Here is a 14,482-nt window from a genome sequence, read left to right as displayed (position 1 = left end):
GATGACGTCCACACTTAATTCCTGTATCTCCTGGTCTTACCTCCTCAGGATCCTCTGCAGGCATCCTTTGCTCCCTTCTAAATGGAGTATCTTCTGTCCTCCTGGAGTCCTCCCACTTTCCCCCTCTCTGTCCTCAGGATTCTAAGCTCCCTCCCCATCTGTTTCCAAAATCCTAGCGTTTGCATCATTCGGGGGTTTTGGTTGCAAGAAGGGAGAGTACCTCTGGCTATCTTAAGCAGAACAGGGACTTACTGAAGGAAATCAGGTAGTTCGCAGAGGGCGGGGCTGGAGGAGCTGGGAGAAGGGGGGACACCAGGAGGGTTAATGGCCTCTGTAGGGAAGTTCTGGGATCCTTTGGGCAAAAGCAAACTCCATCTCTTCCTCCCTGGCCTTTGGTACCCTCTCCAGTTCCAGAGTCCTGAGTGGGAGGGGTCTATTGGCCCATCCCAGGCCATTTGTTCTCATGGGGCGTCTGGGAGTGGAAAGGCTGAGGAGGCCACTCTGCCTCCTGCCAAGGCCAAGCCTGGAGAGAAGGAAGGAAGAAGTCGAATTGCAATGACTTTCTCCCAGGAGCTGAGATGCCTGGTGGCCTCTTGGCCAAGCCTGAGGTCATTGGAGGAAGAGCTCCCTTGGGAAGGAGATAAGTTTCCTTCTGAACCTGGTGATGTTGAAGAGCTGAGAAGCCGCCCAGAGGGGCTGCAGATGAGCAGGAAGCTCTCTAAGGCTGCAGATCTGGGAGTTCATCACTGAACGTCAGACTGGAAACGTACAAAACATGATCAACTCTCTTTTAAAAAAAGGCACTTATCAGAAGAAAAACAAAGGGCCAAAGTGTGCTTTGGGAATATGACTTTTAGAGTTTGGGAGGACAGCATGCCCGACGAGGACAGACGTGGGCAGGTCAGAAAGGTAGCTGTGTTACATAATCGAACAGACAACCGCATTTCAGGAAATAGCACAAATGCCATGTGCTTCGGAAAACTGCATGGGATAAAGACCGGGAAACAGACATTGGGTTTTAGATAATGTCCTTGGTGACTTTACAAAGAATCAGAGAAGGATGAGGAGTTCAACTCCTGATTCAGCGAAGGTTACAAAACAGACAAGCAGTAAGAAATTGGGTCAATGTTGTTATACCCATTTTGAGTAAACTAATTTAAAATTGGGCCAGACCATTTACTATCATTCTGCTTTCCTTATTAGGAAGACAAAGTTTTCACGAAACAATGGACTGAGGGAGCTTCTTTCTCAACACCATAGAGCAGGTGGCTGTCCAGCTCCCTGACTTTGGACCCATCCTGGCTCAGTGCACTGTATCCCCTCCAGCCACTGACCACCGAGTGCTTCCTACTGCCAGGAAGCACGCCAGGGACTTAACAGGGGAGCGAGGTAAATATTATCTCCCCATGTGATAGATTTTAGATAGGTTCAGAAACACTTGTTCTGGAGTTGAAGAAGCAGAGACTCAACCACTCAACTGCGACTTCAAAGTTATACTGGCTCCAAGGACCCTCCTTGGGTACTTCTGCTGGGGAACAAGGCAGGGGATGAGCCATTCATTCAGTGACAACGCCTTGTCACCTTGGGTAAACTATTATTGCTTTAATATAAGAAGAAGCCTGGAGCCTAAGAAAGAATTTCATTAACATGGATCCGGGCTATTCCACCAGGAAATCAGAATCATTTGAGTACTAGGGTTTCCTTTTGGGAAGCCATATGGGGAGGGGATTGATGACAGACATCTGGATACATGTGCCTGTTTAAGGAAACTTGCGTCTTTCCCCCTTCTCTGGGGTTACAGGTAAGCATGTGGCCAGGTGACCGGAGGGTTCCACTACCAGTGACAACTCCCTCTGGGGCCCACATTCCTACAACTCCTTCCAGGATTCTGCCCGGTGGGCGGGCTCGAGCTGGACACGAGGGAACGCAGGCACACACTTTGGGTTTCCTCCCCTGCTTTTAAGAAGTGCTTCCGACGATAACAGAGTCAAAAAGTGTCTGGTTGGGAAAGTAAATAGATACAAGGCAAATAAATAAAAATGCCCAGAAGCAATTACAGAGAGGAAGTGACATTTTTCTAAGTCACTTTTCTGATGGACCGCAGGCCTGCCTCGCCGAGGGTGCCAGGCGAAGGCTTCCGGGAGGGGGGCGGTGGCCGAGCCCCAGGGCGTCCTGATAAGAAAATCAAACAAAAAGAGGATGGAAAGACCACCCGCCGGTCCTTCGATGCCGAAGTTGCTGCCTTGCTCGCCTCTCCCGTCCTCCTATTCGCTCCCCCAGCGCGCAGGGTCGGAGCGGGGCCTCCCCTCCCCTCCCCTCTCCTCGGCGCCCGGCCCGGCCCCGCGCAGGGTCCCCCGGGCCGGGCTGCGCACCCGGCCGAGCCGCGAGCCCCGCGCCCCGCGCCGGTTCCGGCGCCGCCCGAGCCCGGCCGCCGTGCGCGCCCAGGTGGGTCCCGGGCGGTGGGCGCGCGGGCCTGGGCGGCCCCGGCGGCGTCACGGGGCGGAGCGGAGGAGGCGGAGGAGGAAGGGCGCGCGGCGGACGCTGCCGGGAGGGGCGGGGGCGCCGCGGCGGGAGCGGAGGCCGGAGCAGAGCGGGCCGGCGGGCGCGGGGCTCGGCGGCTGGGGTCGGCCGGGCCCGCGGGGTCCGCCCGGGCCTGAGCGTCCGCCGAGCGGCGGGAGGAGCGAGGGGCGCAGACAAAGAGCGGCGCCTGGGCGGGCGCTGCGCGGCCGCCGCCCGGGACCCGCGCCGCTTCCCCGGCCTCGGCGGGCGGCGCGCGAGGTAAGCGGGGCCGGGGAGGGGACCGGGGGCCGGGGACCGGGGACCGGGGACCGGGGCCGGGGCCGGGGCGGGGGCCGCCAACTTGGGCCGCTCTCGGAGTTGCGGCGCCGCGGGGCTGGCGGGGCGGGGCGCGCCGGGGCCGGGAGCCGGGTCCCCTCGCGGCCTGGCCCCGCGGCCGCCGGCACCTCCGGCTCGTCCCCTCCCCAGGCCGGGCGGGCTAGGCGGGCCTGCGCGGCGGTCCCGGGACTGGGCCCGCGCGGGGCGCGGAGCGGGGGCCGGGCGCGCCCCCGGGGAGGACCGCGCGGATCGCAGGCTCCACTCAGGACGCGGGAGGCGAGCGCGGCCCGTGGAACTTCTGTGGGTCGCGACTGTTTGCGAACCCGCGTGGAGCTGCTGTCACTTGGCGTCAGGGAGGCTCTCCGGGCCCGGCGCTTTGTGCCGGGGCCGGGCTCCGCATCCTGCCCGAGATCACCGGCCCCGGAAACAAAGTTTCTCACGATCGCGCTACCCTGGGCTTATTCTGGGCGATCGAACCACCCATTGGTTCTGGAAGAATTCGGTGTGTGACTTGAGGGCGTAGACGGTAACTCCCTGGTGAGCGCAGTCGGCGTGGAGTGTGCGGGGGGGGGGTGTGATCGCAAAACGCTTTCGTTTGTGGACCGTGGAGATCGCCCTGGAAGGGCTGCGCGGGTGCCCGGGGGTTCCGGACTCACTGGCGTCTCTACAGCGCGGGGGACAAAGCAGGAGCGGGCGCGGGTCGGCCTCTGGCACCCAGGACAGGTCAGGTCGGCAGTGTCCCCTGTATCTGGCTTTGTTTATTTTGCCAACAGGTTTAGGGCTGAACCTGGCAAGTTTGCGTCTGCACAACGGGATGAGCAGGCCGCAGCGCTGGGCCCGCGCAGGCCCACCCCTTCCTTTGACCCCAAAGCAACTGCACCCTGCGAGGCCGCCCGGTGTGGCTTGCGGGACCCACAGGTAGGGGAGTCCTTGCCTGGCCCCGGCCCAGTGCGGCTTTCTCCTGGGCTTCGCCAAAGGGATTTTGGTAGGAATGAGAGTTATTCAGGGTGTGTTTCATCCACTGCATTTGATATCGTAAGCAGCAGGGCTTTGCAAGGCTTAAAACGACTGAAAATGAAATTAATCTGGGCTGCTTTAACTTATCAAAGCAGATCAAAACTTTGCTTCTGAACACTCCCTTAATTCACTTACCCAGTGGCCCTAGATAAACGGGTAAATTAATGACAGGATTCAGGCATGGGTGGTGGGGTTGTATAAAGAGGGTGGCAACCAGTGAGCATGAGCAGATCGAGTGGGCCTAACCAGGAGACTGAGCTGTCATCGAGTGGGCCTAACCAGGAGACGGAGCTGTCAGTGTAGGTTTTTAGGTGTTTGGAACAGGGGTTTCCCCAGACGTGGGTGTTAACCGTGTTTCTGAATTAGTGACCACGAGGGAAAATCCTACTTTGATGTTTCTCTCCTCCAGGTTGGTTAGATGTAGTTTTTTTTTTAAAATTTATTATTATTATTTTAAAATTTATTTATTTTTGGCTGCGTTGGGTCTTCGTTGCTGTGCGTGGGCTTCCTCTAGTTGCGGTGAGTGGGGGCTTCTCTTGTTGCGGAGCGCAGGCTCAGTAGTTGTGGCTCACGAGCTCTAGAGCGCAGGCTCAGTAGTTGTGGCACACGGGCTCAGTAGTTGTGGCACACGGGCTCAGTAGTTGTGGCACACGGGCTTAGTTGCTCCGTGGCATGTGGGATCCTCCCGGGCCAGGGCTCGAACCCGTGTCCCCTGCATTGGCAGGTGGATTCTCAACCACTGCGCCACCAGGGAAGCCCTAGAAGTAGTTTTGAAGAAAGTGGCTGGATCTTAGTGGGCCTCTGGCTGCAGCTAGTTGAGGCTGAAACTGGGAACTTAAAGCAGCTGTAAGCTGGTAGTAACCTAGAGGCCTCACCTGGGCCCCGGGCTTCTCAGCTGCTACCTAAATATTCAGCAGGATTGATCCTGGGCCACGGGATGAAATTGGGTGGTAAATTGCCATCCGGAGGATAGGCTGACCCATCGCCTTCGCTCCCCATTTAAGATGGGGCCTGATTAAGGTGATTGCAAGTAGCTGTGCTCATTTGTCAGGCTTTGAGGTTTTCTTTACTACATGCCCTATACTTCAGTTCTCTTCATCCCTCATCTCTTTGAAGCTGCCATTTTTCCCAGCCTCTGTTAAAATATTTGCATTGGGGGATTATTGAGGTTTTCCAACAAACAGATCATATGTACACAGTATTTGAGAAATGCGTTATCGTCCACTGTAAACACACCCGAAATCTTTCTTGTGTGTATACAAACTGGATAACCTTTTAAGATACCCTGAAGTCTTCTCCATTGCCCAGAATGACCTGGAGCTTTTTCCTTGGTCACTTCATTAGCATCGGCTGGATGAGGCCGTGTTACCATGTTTCTCCGGGATACTCATGCTTGTTAACTGCCCAGAATGGCCTGCAGTGAACCAGGGGAGAGGGCCGGGGACATGCTTCTCCTATATGAAGAATCAAGGGGAAGATTGTTCGCTAGAACTGCAGGGTAGGGTGGTGGACCATGTTTGGAAATCTAGTAAGCTAACTTTTTTCACAGATGAACTGGAAACTCCCCACAACTCAAACCTGAGGCTTATGAGATGAGTTTTCCCATCCAGATGAGTTGCAAATGTCCCTTCCAAAATGTTTCTCTTTCCTAAAATGAGTGATGGAAACCCTTTGTGGCGTGTTTTCAAAGGCTAAAAATGACATCGTGATGATACTGTTAAATGCTTGAGTTAAGGCAGTTTAGAAGGAGGTCAAGAGAGCCATTTAACGGTTTCAAAAGTATGGAGCTAAAGTAAAGATAGTTTCTTGTTTCTTTAGGCCATTTTAGTAACACGGTTTTAAAAATTAGACTGTTTTTCTCTTTTCCTGCATTTCACTTTGAATGGTTCCCAAAGTGTGTCAATTTCTGAAGGTATAATCAACATTAACCAGTTATAACTCCCTCCCCCAACACACACACACACACATTTGTCACAGTTGGCCCCGTGGTTTGTGTTCATCCCTTGTACACACGGATGCCCAGAAAATACTGATCGAACACGTGAATATTGAGTTCTGAGCCTGTCAGTCATTAAGGCTCTAGGTTCATAAGGTTTTGTTTCCAGCATGTCCAGGTCCAGACAATGGGAGGATTTGGTCTGGTGGCCTCTCTATTTGGTAAATTCTCTGTCAAAGGAATCATTTATAGTCCTGAAGCTAAAATTAATTAAAAAAAAAAAAAAAAAACGAGACGAAAAGCAAACCCAGCTATATAAACCCCTGGTGGGTTGCCTAAATATTTTACTTTTCAATAGGTTGTCTGTCCAGGTTAACCTGAACTGGAAACTCTGGGCAGAGCATTTGTTATCCTGGCCTGGTAAGCTAGCCATTTAGTTTCCTCTTACCTCTTTTTATACCATTTTTTAATGTTTTTAAGAAAAGAAGCTTCAAGTGCGCTCAGAATCGAAATACTGCAATTTCCCCTTTTGAGAGTTTTGGAAAGTGGGATTGTTTTGCTGGTTGGTAGTTAAATGAAGATCTGAAACGCTCAAGTCAGATAAAAACAACAGGTACTAGTGTTCAAATGGAAAATTATGGTTTACCAATTAGCTTTCCCATCCGCCACCATACTTAGTATCGAAATAACATGGTGACGTGGGCTCTGGCCCTGAGGTCTGTGTGAGGACCCCGGAGCCCAGAGACAGTGGCGGGGTGACAGAGCCCCCTGCCTGCTCAGCAGGAGGAGACGACCCCCAGAGGTGCTGGGCGTGGTAGTCCGTGGGAGGCTGCGGGTCTGCCGCAGGTCCTGATGGGCGGAGTGTGTGGACCCAGTGGGCCTCTGCCCGGCTGCAGGTGGGAGCGGGGCGGGCAGGTGAGTTCACTCTGGAGGTGACCTCCTGTCCTGATTTCGGTGTCTGAGCCCGTCGGCCTGGACAGTCTCTGCGAGTTGAAGGGCGCTTGTCCCCATTCAGTGTGTGCACGCCTGCTCAGGCTGCCCTCACAGATCCCACAGGCTGAGCGTGAAAAGGTAGCTTATTTCTCGCCCTTCTGGAGGCTGTAAAGTGAGGATCCAGGTGCTGGCAGACTCGGTTCTCGGTTCTCGGTGAGCCTCTCTTCCTGCTGTGCCCTCACACGCCCTGCATGTGGGGAGTTCTGGTGTCTGTTCCTCTTCCTAGGAGGACACCAGTCCTGTTGGGTTAGGGCCCCACCCTTCTGACCTCATTGAACTTTAGTTGCTGCCAAGGCTCCTTCTACAGACGCAGGCACGTCGGGGGTGAGGGCTTCAACATGTGAATTTGGGGGGCAGTTCAGTTCATAACAGTGCGTCACTCTGTTCAAAACCAGGCTGCTGATTTTAGGGCTTCCTGTGGCTTCTGTCACCCCGATCTGGAATCTGGTGCTTGAGGACATCTGCGGCGGGGAGGGGAGGGGATGGCAGCTCAGTGTTCGTCACGCAGCCTCCACACGCGGGGAAGGCGGCCGCCGGGATCCAGAGGCTTCAGGCTTTGAGGAGAACCATTAGGAGAGAGAACTATCCCTGACCAGTTCCATTTGTGGACGCTTGCCCTCAGCCGGTGTTGGCTCAGCTGCAGCACGGTTTTTGGATCAGGATCATGATCAACTGCGAGATGTACGGAAAGTGCTGGATTTGGTATGGAAACGAGAGCGTTTCCTGGCCGTGGATGGAGCCTGGGGCCAGGAGCTTTGCTGGGGCTGCTGCTGAGACCGTGGATCTGCTGGGAGCCAGCGTCCCCTTGGCGGGTGCGGGCGGGTTTGGTGACGTCCACCCCGATCGCTGCCTGCGTTGCTGGCCTGGGCCAGCGTGAGCTGTTCCAGGTGATCACCTGTGTGACCGCAGCTCTCCAGTTGCAAACCTGTTCGTTCATGACTCAGTCGGGCATTCAAGTGAATCACCCGACTTCTCTCCGGTCATTTCCACTGAAAACTCTGAACGTCACAGCTGTCGGCACCACCTCCTGACCTGCCTGCCTTCTCGTTAATGTCCCCAGCGTTGACTCACTGCGTCATCCTGGACTCTCCCTTGCCTCCCAAATCCCAGTCTTACTAATTAATTCTACCTCCAGAAGATCTCTTGCATCTGAGCCCTGCGGTACTTACTTCCCCTCTCGCACTGGCGGAACACCTGTCTCACCACGCCTACCACCCTGCTCACTGCGCCCGGGTACTCGAGCCTGGCCGTGGTCCCATCGCTGGCTCTGCACTGCCCTCGGGTCAGTGTCCCCAGTCCTCAGCGTGGCCACCGTGGGCCTGCACCACGGGCTCCTCGCTGCCTTCCCAGCCTCTAAATGTGCTTCCCCACCCCCCAGCACACACTGGATGGTTGCCTGCTAGTTGTGATAACGTTTATTGTCAGTTTATTTTTAAAGACTTCTGTACTTTGGGGCCGATTCAGTGTTACCCTTGTAATAACAGCATCACGGCGCAACTGCAGTTTCGTGCCCCGGAACTGTACCTGACCCTTAAGGAAGGAGGAGAGGCTGGTGCCGAAAACGCTGCCTGTGTCTGTTTTAATGCGGGGTGTTTCCTGCAAACGCCCCTTGAAGAGATTGTCAGGAGCCGTGCTGTCCCATTGAAATATAATGCGAGCCACAGATGGGGTTTTAACTGTCTAGTAGCCACGTTAAAGATGTAAAAAGAAACAAGGGAAACTAATTTTCACAATCTATTCTTCTACCTGGTAGAGCCAAAGTATTTTTAGTCCCACGTGCTCAACATAAAACATTATTAATGTGATGATTCACATGCTTCTATTTGTGTGAAGTCTTTGAAAGCCAGCACGTGTTCTCCGTTCATGGCATACCTCTTCCCTCGCAACATTTGGGTGTTCAGTGGCCCCATGAGGCTGGTGGTTGCATGCTGGAGAGCACAGGTCTGTACACTTCGATGATGCAAGCTTCACTTAGTCTGTGTTTTCCTAAGTTGAGATAGCTGAAAAGACACAGAGGAAGCAACCTGGGATCATAATAATGGTAATTATTATTCTTTAGTGGGAAAGGTGTAATCTGTAGTTCTAAGGAATACTGTGATATTTCAGGTACTCAAGCAATTTTAGAGTACTCAAACCAGATGTGGTTACCTAGAATCAGGATACTTGTATATTTTACAAACGTTTTAAAATGTGTGTAGAATTCTAGAGGTTAAGTTACCAATGCAAAATAACTTTTGGGGGATTGTAGTGTTGAGTGTATTTCCGATATATTTAAGCACCTAATTTCTAAGTATAGAACCTAAAAATCAGATTTCTGTAGTGATCACTGGCTTCTTCCCTAACGCACACACACCACACGTTGTAGTGACTGTGCTGACCACGTTACACAGAACAGTAGCTCACTGAATGCCTTCAAAAATTGAGTGTGGGGCTTTCCTGGTGGCGCAGTGGTTAAGAATCCGCCTGCCAATGCAGGGGACACGGGTTCGAGCCCTGGTCCGGGAAGATCCCACACGCCGCGGAGCAACTAAGCCCGTGCGCCACAACTACTGAGCCTGCGCTCTAGAGCCCGCGAGCCACAACTACTGAGCCTGCGTGCCACAACTACTGAAGCCCGCGCACCTAGAGCCCGTGCTCCGCAACAAGAGAAGCCACTGCAATGAGAAGCCCGCGCACCGCAACAGAGAGTAGCCCCCGCTCGCCGCAACTAGAGAAAAGCCCGTGCACAGCAGTGAAGACTCAATGCAGCCAAAAATAATAAATAAAAATAAATAAATTTATTAAAAAAAAAACCCTGAGTGTGATTTCTTGCGTTTCTCTTTATAGTCGAGGATATGGAGACATAGCAGGTCAGGCTGCCGGAGGTTCCAGAGCTGGTCAGTGGCAGGTCTGGAATTCACACTCAGGCTGTCTGACTTCTGAGGCTCTGCTCTAATCCACTAAGCTAGGCCACCATCTCTTCATTAAGGTGTATCTGAAAGTGCATAAACAGAGCTGTAAACTTTTATGATGGTGTAAGATTGGAGAAGCATAATGGAAAACCATTGATAGGGAGTAGAGCTTGGAGGTCGTTCATTCTGGGAACCTCTTACCAGCCAAGTTATGCTGGAGTCCCTGGACTCTGGAAGGGCATCACGAATAATCACCAGCTGCTCCAGTGGTGCTGGCGGGTGTGCCGTGGAGGGTCACAGAGGCGCAGCGGCGAGCACCACCGGCCTTGCTGCTCCTGCCTGCCAGCCCTCCTTTCTGAGTACCACGGGCCACGGGGCCCCCAAACAGACACACTGTCCAGCTCAGAGCAGGCCCTCAGCATCCCCTGGAGGGTTCCTTCAAGCTCCCATGGCTGGACGCACACCAGAGTGTCTGCAGGGGGGCCTGAGAATTTGCTTTTCTGATGAGTTCTCAGGTGATTTGGAATTTTGGAAGACTGCTGTTCTAACTTTGTGGGAACTTTGACATCGGCTGCCGTCCTAAGCGAGGCTTCTAGTGCCGGACCATCCTAAACTCGCCCTTCCGTTGTTGGAGGGCCCTGGAAGCACTGGGTAGCCTCCCCTCGGGGCAGATGGAACTGACATACAGTCGAGAGTGTGGTACTGTTGGGGGGACTTCTGTGTGTTTCCAGGTCGGGAAGGCGGTGGTCTCCGATGGGCTATCACGCGGGCAGGCTCTCTGAATTCACAGGCTTAGATTTGCCGTCCAGCTGCTTCTCTCCGTGCAGCCTGTCCCAGGAGGAGGAGCAGCAAAGATTTATTTACTTAAACAAGCTTAATAATTCTCCCAGTGGCGGTGAGGACGGCCAGCTCGGGAGGAATCTTAGAAGAGGGAGAGGTGGGCGTGAGATGCTTAGAGAAGGCGCCAGTGGCTGTCTCATTGGACGAAGCCCATCAGTGTCTGCATCGATCTTCCTTAAAGGATGTGCCTCAGTTTCGTATCCTATGAGTTTTGGCTGAGCATTTAAGGATGTCTGCGAGTCAACAGATATTTTAATTATGTCACTTGCAAGCCTGGCTACAGAAGAGCAGTTCTGTCTCTTTCCCCCTTTCCAGCTGTGTTCGTTTTAAGGACAGTCCCTTTAAAAGCTTGTGTCCCTGTTTTCAAGTCCGTGTGTGTTGTGGGCAGGGGTGGTGGGGAGATGTTGGGATTGGGGATAAACAGCTCTCTTGTTGCTCTGAGTGATGGGAACCAGCTTGGGGACATGGACGTAAAAACTGCAAGCTGCTGGAGTATTTTTAAGAGACCATGAAATAACGAGGGATTCAGGGAGTTACTTTATTTTTTTTATTTTTTTTTATTTTTTATTTTTTTAATTAATTTATTTTATTTATTTATTTTTGGCTGCGTTGGGTCTTCGTTGCTGTGCGCGGGCTTTCTCTAGTTGTGGTGAGCGGGGGCTACTCTTTTGTTGCGGTGCGCGGGCTTCTCATTGTGGTGGCTTCTCTTGTTGCGGAGCACGGGGTCTAGGCACCACGGGCTTCAGTAGTTGTGGCACGCAGGCTCAGTAGTTGTGGCTCGCGGGCTCTAGAGCGCAGGCTCAGTAGTTGTGACGCACGGGCTTAGTTGCTCCGCGGCATGTGGGATCTTCCCGGCCCAGGGCTCGAACCTGTGTCCCCTGCATTGGGAGGCAGATTCTTAACCACTGCGCCACCAGGGAAGCCCAGGGAGTTACTTTAGAATCAGTTTCAGGACATTTGATATAGGTGAATAGTGAATTTTCACCAAACTGCTTTCTTTTTTAAGGAACAGATTTAGGAGCAGAATCTGGCAAGACGGATATAAAAGCAGATTTTTCCTTTCTTTTGGTTCTTCCCTCTGTATTTCACATTTGTGTGTGATTCCCCGACCCTGACCATGCAGCTGAAGTCCTCTGCCTTGCTTACCTGCACTCGGATGGTTTTCCTTTACGTGTTCAGTTACTGCCTTTTTCGGACTGGCCTGGCTCGTATGTACAAGCTCCCCTCCCTTTATTAAGACGTCTGTGCTGCTTCATTTCCCTTCTTAGCGTCTCCGTCGTAGGTCTCTTTCATGTGGTTCAGGAGATAAGACCCAGCGGTGACTATAAAGAAACTGTCCTCTTAAAAATGGGGGGAGGACAACAGACCCTCTGCTGTTGTCATTTTCATTTTCAAGGGTGCCTGGGTGGAACTGAGGCTCCGTTGAGGGTCGTAGATGAGGGCTCCGGTGTGTAATTGTTGCTGCTTGAACTTGACTGTGCCTTGCACCAGGCGAGCTCAGCCCCGGGAGGGAAGGCTGCCCTGCCTTCTGGAAGAAGGAGATCCTCTTTTCCTTAATGTCTCAGGTCGGAGAGGGTTGTTACAGTCAAAGGCAGAAAATGTTTTCAACATACTGCATACCTGAAAATTCCCATTCGTTTTTGAATTTTCCTAGCTGGTAGATTTGGGTTAAGAAATAAAAGCAATTCACTTTTGCAAATACAAGAGGATACCTTTTCAGGGGTTAATATTAAAAAAAGAAACTTGATGGGACTTCCCTGGCGGTCCAGTGGTTAAGACTGCGCTCCCAATGCACGGGGCATGGGTTCGATCCCTGGTTGGGGAACTAAGATCCTGCATGCTGCAGAGCGCGGCCAAAATAAATAAGTAAACAAATAATTAAGAAAAAAAAAAAAGGAACTTGAGACTTGATCCTCTACTCTTGTATGTAAATTAGTGGTTCTCAACCAGGGGTGGCTCTGCCCCTCTGGACAACTGGTGGTGTCTGAGGACATTTTCCAGTTGTCAAGACTGGAGAGTGGTCCCGGTGTCCAGTGGGCAAAGACCAGGGATGCTAGCCTGCATCCCACAATGCACCAGACTGTCCCCACATCAGAGGGTCAACTGGCCTGAAAAGTCAGTGTTTCAGCAGCCTTGTTACGAGCGACTGCTCTTATACTTTGCTTAAACCTTTCAATTAATGGCCCACGTATTCTTTCACACAGTTGCCCTCTTGGAGATCATTTTTTCCCTGCAGTTTTGTAAACATGAAAAATAATACCTATTTAGAAAGCTAAACAGTATTTGTACACCTCTACAGTTAAGTATATAAAGGAGAAACTTTAATATAACTGAGTTAACCATGGTTTATCTGTAATATTGTTGGTGGTAAAGTATGGCATGCATTGTTTTTTAAATTTTCTACTTCTGCCTCTTTGGACCATATAAATACGAAGTGCTGATTTTGTAGGAAGCATTATGAAATCTGGCTGAACCGGGGTGACAACACATTCCCTTTAGAATGTCCACAAACAGGGAAGTAATGGGGTCCCTTATCAATGGCTTTTAATAGGTAGTTGATTTTCAGAGTTTGGTTTAATCAAAGACCTCTGTTTACTTAGCTCAGAATCCTTACAATTGGTGATTGTTTATAGAAAAAAAAAAAGTTCGTGTTGTTACTGAAGTTTATAAGATCCTAGGTTCAGCCTGCTAATCTTTGAGCTGGTCACATCTGTTAGCTTTTGAATGTTTTATTTCCTTTTTTTATATAGTTCTAAAATAAACTCTTCAGGGGAGAGAGAACCAAAATATCACAAATTAGACCTTATCCAGGGAAGAGGAAAGGGAAGATGATAATTGGGTTGTTAGTCTCTTTCAGCGTCTGGCTCAGTGGCAGAGCTGCCTGTTAGCTGGCCTTGATTGTCATGTTCTTTCTGCACTTCTTTTTCTTTATAAGCAGGCTCTGACTTGATAAAGTCAGAGAAGCCTAGAAATTGAGAGGGCTGCCGGTTAGAAGTTTCCTTGGCTTAATCTAGATCTGTTTTCTGTAAATCATTTCCTGTTGTATTGCTCTTCCCTTTTACTTGGTCACTTCTTGTATCTCCTCTCTTCCTGTTCTGGTGCTAGGATAAACACAGAATCAGCGCTCTGGACATTTTTGAACTTTTCTCGGTGGAGATGGTTAAAAGTACAGTCAGTCTTTTTCTTTCCTTAACCTCCCATCCTCATGGGCACTGAGAAAGACCTAGGAAAGATGAATAGTAACTCTCTGGACAGACTTGGAGGTTCTGCAGTTGTGTGCTGCATAACACTGTGTGTGTCTAATTGTTCTGCGTGTGTCATTGTATCATTTGATCCTGACACATTGGTGGAGGAGCAAGTACTGTGACTTGGCCACTGCGGAGAGAAGGAAAGTGAGGGTCACAGGGGCAGGGACTGGCCGCAGGGGTCCTGCTGTCAGGTCATGCCCCGGATCTGGAGCTGCGGGACGCAGGGCTTCCTCAGGGCTTTGTGTTTACGGTATTGAAATCCCCTCTTCCCTCAAAATAAAACGTTTGCCGGCATGCAGTAACTTCCTGCCTTTTCATTATGATAGGGGCTGGCTTCAAGCAGCCTCATCCTGAACTTCAGTAATAGCTGGTCTAAATGTGAACTCGAGACGTCTGGTTTCCTGTGAGCAGCGAGGGTACGCGTGCTCCTTTCCCCCTGCTGCTAGTTTGGCCCAAGCTGCCCGGCTTGCTTCTAACGCCTCTCCACCTCCGTCTCATCTTCTGAGAAGCAGGGGCTTAACGCTGATGTTTTCAAAGACCTTTTGTGGCTCTGCCTTCCCTGTTTAGAAATTGCAGCTGTGCAGTTCCTTATTCGAGCAGGGTCTTCAAAGCAGAGTGGGCTGAACCGGCCTGCGTATGGTAAACTGAGGCTGCTTGGTCCCTTTTTGTGAATCTGGCTGGAGGACCGAAGGGCACGTGTGCGGGGACAAAGCACATGCTGC

General features: G+C 51.7%; 1 protein-coding gene across 2 annotated transcripts in view; it reads left to right on the top strand.

Moving 5' to 3' along the window:
• Nucleotides 1-2,553: 2,553 nt before the first annotated feature.
• NCK2 (NCK adaptor protein 2) overlaps nucleotides 2,554-14,482 on the top strand; it is a 138,529-nt gene continuing 126,600 nt past the window's right edge. Inside the window, exons 1-2 of one of the 2 annotated variants that reach the window (XM_036873596.1) lie at nucleotides 2,554-2,778; nucleotides 3,609-3,753. The gene's annotated coding sequence lies outside the window, so the exon portion shown is untranslated. The remainder of the gene's footprint in view (nucleotides 2,779-3,608; nucleotides 3,754-14,482) is intronic. The other variant, XM_036873597.1, reaches the window with a different exon arrangement.

Source organism: Balaenoptera musculus, chromosome 13 (genome assembly GCF_009873245.2).
Source record: "Balaenoptera musculus isolate JJ_BM4_2016_0621 chromosome 13, mBalMus1.pri.v3, whole genome shotgun sequence".
Taxonomy (NCBI): Eukaryota; Metazoa; Chordata; class Mammalia; order Artiodactyla; family Balaenopteridae; genus Balaenoptera; species Balaenoptera musculus.
Note: the sequence above shows the minus strand (reverse complement) of the source record. Positions and strands in the feature narration are given on the sequence as shown.